Source organism: Cryptomeria japonica, unplaced genomic scaffold (assembly GCF_030272615.1).
Source record: "Cryptomeria japonica unplaced genomic scaffold, Sugi_1.0 HiC_scaffold_229, whole genome shotgun sequence".
NCBI lineage: Eukaryota > Viridiplantae > Streptophyta > Pinopsida > Cupressales > Cupressaceae > Cryptomeria > Cryptomeria japonica.
Genome location: NW_026729051.1, coordinates 55682 through 62500, shown reverse-complemented (window position 1 = coordinate 62500; position 6819 = coordinate 55682). Strand labels below are relative to the sequence as shown.

At 63.1% G+C, this 6819-nt stretch overlaps 2 non-coding genes across 2 annotated transcripts in view; both read right to left on the bottom strand.

Moving 5' to 3' along the window:
* Positions 1 to 28, bottom strand: part of LOC131869027 (5S ribosomal RNA) — a 119-nt gene extending 91 nt beyond the window's left edge. The window contains exon 1 of the ribosomal RNA XR_009367423.1: positions 1 to 28. This exon is cut by the window's left edge and continues 91 nt beyond it. This is a non-coding gene — a ribosomal RNA (5S ribosomal RNA).
* A 5915-nt stretch (positions 29 to 5943) lies between these two features.
* LOC131869026 (5S ribosomal RNA) lies at positions 5944 to 6062 on the bottom strand. The gene has a single exon (XR_009367422.1). It is a non-coding gene; the product is annotated as a 5S ribosomal RNA (ribosomal RNA).
* Positions 6063 to 6819: the final 757 nt, after the last annotated feature.

Sequence of the window (6819 nt, the reverse complement as noted above, 5' to 3'; positions counted from 1 at the left end):
GTGCACTAACGCTGGTATGATCGCACCCGTTATGAGCTTGTCGCAGTGTGTACTTAGCAAACCGCGACCCACGTGCGAATCCACCCCGGCCACCCACCCCCGTCGAGGTGCACACCCTCCCTCGCGAAGTGCGCCCCGTTCGCCAAGTGTGAGCCCTGCCCGGGTGCGCGCACCTTGCTAGGGCGTCGGGTGTGCACCCGGCCCGGCCTACGTGCGTGCACCTGGACGGGGCGTCGTGTGCGTGCAGTGTCCCGTCTGCAACGCGGTGCCCACACACCACCTCGGGCGCAACGACCTGCGCTCACATGTGGGCCGAGTGCACCTTGGTGCATGTTCGGGGCGCCTCGGGTGCACGCTCGATCTTGCCCCGGTGCACCAAGGCGCTCGGTTTGCCCCGGGTGCGCACTTGGTGCAAGGTGGGCACCCAAAATAGGGATCAAGCACCAAAACACAAGTTTCGGGATGCAAAATGGGACCCAAGGACCACAAATGCGTTCCAAGACCCATGATGGGTCCACGAGAACAAAAATGTGTTCCGAGACTTAATAAACAAATATTGGGTTTTAGGAGAAGAAACATGCTCTGATGCCCAAAACGAGAATCGACCCCGAAAAGGCCACAGGCCAAAAGTGGGATGCGAGACAAAAAAAAATGGGACCCGAGGACCAAAATTGGGTTCCCAGGTCGAAGACAGGGCAACCGGACAAGAAACGACCTCTAAGGCTCGAAATGAGTCCCGACGACTAAAACTTGACAAGAAGCACCCATCAGGCACCCAACTCGACACCCATGGGATGCCGACCCACCCGGGCTTCCACCTAGCACACCTTGGCACCCACCCACCCTCGCACCCAACCTCGCACCCAACTTAGCACCTTTGAACCCACATTGGCACTCACCCTGACCCTGGCACCTTGGAACCCACATTGGCACTCACCTTGACCCTGGCACCCACCTTTGCACTCACCTTGGGACCCACCCTGGCTCCCACCTCGGCACCCACCCAGACACCCACCTTGGTTCCTTGGCACCCACCTTGGATCCTTGGCACCCACCCCGACACCCACCTTGGCACGCAACTTGGCTACTTGCCACCCACCTTGGCTCCTTGACGCCCACCCCGACAACCACCCCGTGACCTACCCTGGCTAGGGTTGGTGCACACCCACCCTGGTGCCCACCTTGGCACCCACCCCATGACCCACCTTGGCACGCACCTTAGTACCCACCCCGTTACCCACCCTAGGACCCACCCCGTGACCCACCTTGGCCAGGGTGGGTGCCTTGGTGCGCACAACTTGCCTGGGCTGCACACCAGGGCGGGCTCAAGATGGCACCCGCGTTCCGTTTTTTTCACTATCTTTCAAAACGGAAATTTTAAAATCTCGTTTTTTTTTTTTTTTTGCCTTTTCTGGAAATTAGTGAAGGCAGCGCATCAAAGGTGCGCAATGCTGGTGCGAACCCGGGAGCGCTCCGATGTGTGCTCCAAGGTGCGGCGTGCACGAAGTCCGAGCCCGGCTTGCCCCGGGTGCGCACCTCGCGTGCACCTTCGCCGGGGTGAGCACCTTGGCTGGGTTGCGCGCCCTGGTGCGCACCAAGGAGCGCTCTGAAGTGTGCTCCAAGGTGCGGCGTGCACGAAGTCGGAGCTCGGTTTGCCCCGGGTGTGCACCTCGGGTGCGCACCTCGCGTGCACCTTCGCTGCGGTGGGCACCTTGGCTGGGTTGCGCGCCTTGGTGGGCACCATGCAGTGCACGAAGTCGGAGCCCGGTTTGCCCCGGGCGCGCACCTCCGCCAGGGTGGGCACCTTGGTGCGCACAACTTGCCTGGGCTGCGCACCAGGAAGGGCTCAAGATGGCACCCGCGTTCCGTTTTTTTCACTATCTTTCAGAACGGAAATTTTAAAATATCGTTTTTTTTTGCCTTTTCTGGAAATTAGTGAAGGCAGCGCATCAAAGGTGCGCAACGCTGGTGCGAACCTGGGAGCGCTCCGATGTGTGCTCCAAGGTGCGGCGTGCACGAAGTCGGAGCCCGGTTTGCCCCGGGTGCGCCCTGGTGGGCACCATGGTGCGCACCAAGGAGCGCTCCGAAGTGTGCTCCAAGGTGCGGCCTGCACGAAGTCGGAGCCCGGTTTGCCCCGGGCGTGCACCGCGGGTGGGCACCTTGGTGCGCATGCCTTGCCTGGGCTGCGCACCAGGGCGGGCTCAAGATGGCACCCGCGTTCCGTTTTTTTCACTATCTTTCAAAACGGAAATTTTAAAATCTCATTTTTTTTTGCCTTTTCTGGAAATTAGTGAAGGCAGCGCATCAAAGGTGCGCACCTCGCTGCCCACCACGGTGCGCAACGCCGGTGGGCACCCGGGAGTGCTTCGAAGTGTGCTCCAAGGTGCTGCGTGCACGTTGTCGGAGCCCGGTTTGCCCCGGGTGCGCACCTCGCGTGCACCTTCGTCGGGGTGGGCACCTTGGCTGGGTTTGCCCCGGCTGCGCTCCGAAGCGGGGTTATTGGAGCGCCGCCTCTTTTTTTGTCGGAGCGTTTGGTGGGGTTTCTCGCATTGGCTCTTCCCAGGCCCGGTTGCCACCCTGGCGCGCACGAAGTCGGAAGTAGGGTTAATTGCCCGGGTGCGCACCTTTGCCAGGGTGGGCACCTTACCTGGGCTGTGCACCAGGGCGGGCTCAAGATGGCACCCGCGTTCCGTTTTTTTCACTATCTTTCAAAACGGAAATTTTAAAATCTCCTCTTTTTTTTGCCTTTTCTGGAAATTAGTGAAGGCAGCGCATCAAAGGTGCGCACCTCGCTGCCCACCTTGGTGTGCTCTGAGGTGCGCACCCGGGAGCGCTACGAAGTGTGCTCCAAGGTGCGGCGTGCACGTTGTCGGAGCCCGGTTTGCCCCGGGTGCGCACCTCGCCTGCACCTTGGCCGGGGTGGGCACCCTGGCTGGGTTTGCCCAGGGTGCGCTCCGAAGCGGGGTTACTGGAGCGCCCCCTCTTTTTTTGTCAGAGCGTTTGGTGGGGTTTCTCGCATTGGCTCTTCCCAGGCCCGGTTGTTGGGTGCGCTCCCACCCTGGCGCGCGCGAAGTTGGAAGTTGGGTTAATTGCCCGGGCGCGCACCTTCGCCAGGGTGGGCACCTTGGTGCGCACACCTTGGCTGGGCTGCGCACCAGGGCGGGCTCAAGATGGCACCAGCATTCCCTTTTTCTCACTATCTTTCAAAACGGAAATTTTAAAATCTCGTTTTTTTTTGCCTTTTATGGAAATTAGTGAAGGCATCGCATCAAAGGTGCGCACCTCGCTGCCCACCTTGGTGTGCTCCGAGGTGCCCACCACGGTGCGCTCCGAGGTGCCCACCACGGTGCGCAACGCCGGTGCGAACCCGGGAGCGCCCCGATGTGTGCTCCAAGGTGCGGCGTGCACGAAGCCGGACCCCGGTTTGCCCCGGGTGCGCACCTCGCGTGCACCTTGGTGCGCACACCTTGGCTGGGTTGCGCGGCCTGGTGGGCACCATGGTGCGCACCAAGGAGCGCTCCAAAGTGTGCTCCAAGGTGCGGCGTGCACGAAGTCCTAGCCCGGTTTGCCCCGGGTGCGCACCTTCGCCGCGGTGGGCACCATGGCGTGCACGAAGTCGGAGCCCGGTTTGCCCCGGGTGCGCACCTCGCGTGCACCTTCGCCGGGGTGGGCACCTCGGCTGGGTTGCGCGCCCTGGTGCGCACCAAGGAGCGCTCCGAAGTGTGCTCCAAGGTGCGGCGTGCACGAAGTCGGAGCCCGGTTTGCCCCGGGTGCGCACCTTCGCCGCGGTGGGCACCCTGGTGCGCACCATGGCGTGCACGAAGTCGGAGCCCGGTTTGCCCCGGGTGCGCACCTCGCGTGCACCTTCGGCGGGGTTGCGCGCCCTGGTGCGCACCAAGGAGCGCTCCGAAGTGTGCTCCAAGGTGCGGCGTGCACGAAGTCGGAGCCCGGTTTGCCCCGGGTGCGCACCTCGCGTGCACCTTCGGCGGGGTTGCGCGCCCTGGTGGGCACCATGGTGCGCACCAAGGAGCGCTCCGAAGTGTGCTCCAAGGTGCGGCGTGCACGAAGTCGGAGCCCGGTTTGCCCCGGGTGCGCACCTCGCGTGCACCTTCGCCGCGGTGGGCACCATGGCGTGCACGAAGTCGGAGCCCGGTTTGCCCCGGGTGCGCACCTCGCGTGCACCTTCGCCGGGGTGGGCACCTCGGCTGGGTTGCGCGCCCTGGTGCGCACCAAGGAGCGCTCCGAAGTGTGCTCCAAGGTGCGGCGTGCACGAAGTCGGAGCCCGGTTTGCCCCGGGTGCGCACCTCGCGTGCACCTTCGCCGCGGTGGGCACCATGGCGTGCACGAAGTCGGAGCCCGGTTTGCCCCGGGTGCGCACCCCGCGTGCACCTTCGCCGGGGTGGGCACCTCGGCTGGGTTGCGCGCCCTGGTGCGCACCAAGGAGCGCTCCGAAGTGTGCTCCAAGGTGCGGCGTGCACGAAGTCGGAGCCCGGTTTGCCCCGGGTGCGCACCTCGCGTGCACCTTCGCCGCGGTGGGCACCTTGGCTGGGTTGGGCACCATTGAGCGCTCCGAAGTGTGCTCCAAGGTGCGCACCATGGCCCTCCAAGGTGCACAGCATGGCGTGCACGAAGTCGGAGCCCGGTTTGCCCCGGGTGCGCACCTCGCGTGCACCTTCGCCAGGGTGGGCACCTCGGTGCGCACACCTTCTCAATGTTTTCTTGCCTTTTCTGGAAATTGGTGAAGGCAGCGCATCAAAGGTGCGCACCTCGGTGTGCTCCGAGGTGCGAACCCGAGAGCGCTCCGAGGTGCCCACGAAGTCGAAAGTCGGGTTAATTGCATTGTTTTCCCCGGGTGCGCTCCGAGGTGCGCAACATCGGTGCGCACCAAGGAGGGCTCCGAAGTGTGCTCCAAGGTGCGCACGATTCGGAGCTCGGTTTGCCCGGGGTGCGCACACCTTGGCTGGGTTGCGCACCCTTTGTGCGCTCCAAGGTGCGCACGAAGTCGGAGCTCGGTTTGCCCCGGGTGCGCACCTTCGCCAGGGTGCGCACCTTGATGCGCACGCCTTGGCTGGGCTGCGCACCTTGGTGGGCGCCATGGTGCGCACCTTTCGTGCGCTCCAAGGTGCGCACGAAGTCGGAGCTCGGTTTGCCCCGGGTGCGCACCTTGGTGGGCGCCATGGTGCACTCCGAGGTGCCCAAGATTGGTGCGCACCAAGGAGCGCTCCGAAGTGCGCTCCAAGGTGCGCAGGTGCGCGCGAAGTCGAAAGTTGGGTTAATTGTCCGGTTTGCCTCGGGTGCGCACCTTGCGTGCACCTTCGCCAGGGTGGGCGCCTTGGTGCGCACACCTTGGCTGGGCTGCGCACCCGGGCGCGCACACCTTGGCACCCGCGTTTCCTTCATTTTAAATTTTTTTTTTTTACAATCTCTCAAGTGGGAAATTCTATAATCTCAACTTTTTTTGCCTTTTCAGGAAACTTTTGAATGGAGCGCATCATTGGTGCGCTCCGAAGTGTGCTCCAAGGTGCGCACCTCTGGTGTGCTCCAAAGCTCTCTCCAGCTGCGTGCACCTGCCCCGGCCGCGCACCCGGCCCCGCCCAGCTTCGCTCACCTGTCCCGGGCGTCTGGTGCGGAACCTTAGAGTAAGAAACATCACCGTGCACCTTGGCCAACGTGCGCGACTCGACCGAGCGCGCACTGGCCGAGGTGCACACCGATTTCACCTGGGTGCGCGCGCAGCACCTCGGGCGCACCGGGGTGCGCGCACAACGCCCGGGTTGCACCGTGGCCTGTGTGCTCGGGGCGCCTCGGGTGCGCGCTCGGTGTCGCCCCCGCGCGCGCGGTAGTGCGGGCAGCGCACCCCGGCCCGGCCCGGCCCCGACGAGAACGCAAACGGGCAAAAGGTTTATTCAAATAGCATTGCGACGCCCGGCGAAAAACTAAGAAAGGGTGCAACACCGGGACTTCCCGGGAGGTCACCCATCCCAGTACTACTCCGGCCCAAGCGCGCTTAACTGCGGAGTTCTGATGGGATCCGGTGCACTAACGCTGGTATGATCGCACCCGTTATGAGCTTGTCGCAGTGTGTACTTAGCAAACCGCGACCCACGTGCGAATCCACCCCGGCCACCCACCCCCGTCGAGGTGCACACCCTCCCTCGCGAAGTGCGCCCCGTTCGCCAAGTGTGAGCCCTGCCCGGGTGCGCGCACCTTGCTAGGGCGTCGGGTGTGCACCCGGCCCGGCCTACGTGCGTGCACCTGGACGGGGCGTCGTGTGCGTGCAGTGTCCCGTCTGCAACGCGGTGCCCACACACCACCTCGGGCGCAACGACCTGCGCTCACATGTGGGCCGAGTGCACCTTGGTGCATGTTCGGGGCGCCTCGGGTGCACGCTCGATCTTGCCCCGGTGCACCAAGGCGCTCGGTTTGCCCCGGGTGCGCACTTGGTGCAAGGTGGGCACCCAAAATAGGGATCAAGCACCAAAACACAAGTTTCGGGATGCAAAATGGGACCCAAGGACCACAAATGCGTTCCAAGACCCATGATGGGTCCACGAGAACAAAAATGTGTTCCGAGACTTAATAAACAAATATTGGGTTTTAGGAGAAGAAACATGCTCTGATGCCCAAAACGAGAATCGACCCCGAAAAGGCCACAGGCCAAAAGTGGGATGCGAGACAAAAAAAAATGGGACCCGAGGACCAAAATTGGGTTCCCAGGTCGAAGACAGGGCAACCGGACAAGAAACGACCTCTAAGGCTCGAAATGAGTCCCGACGACTAAAACTTGACAAGAAGCACCCATCAGGCACCCAACTCGAC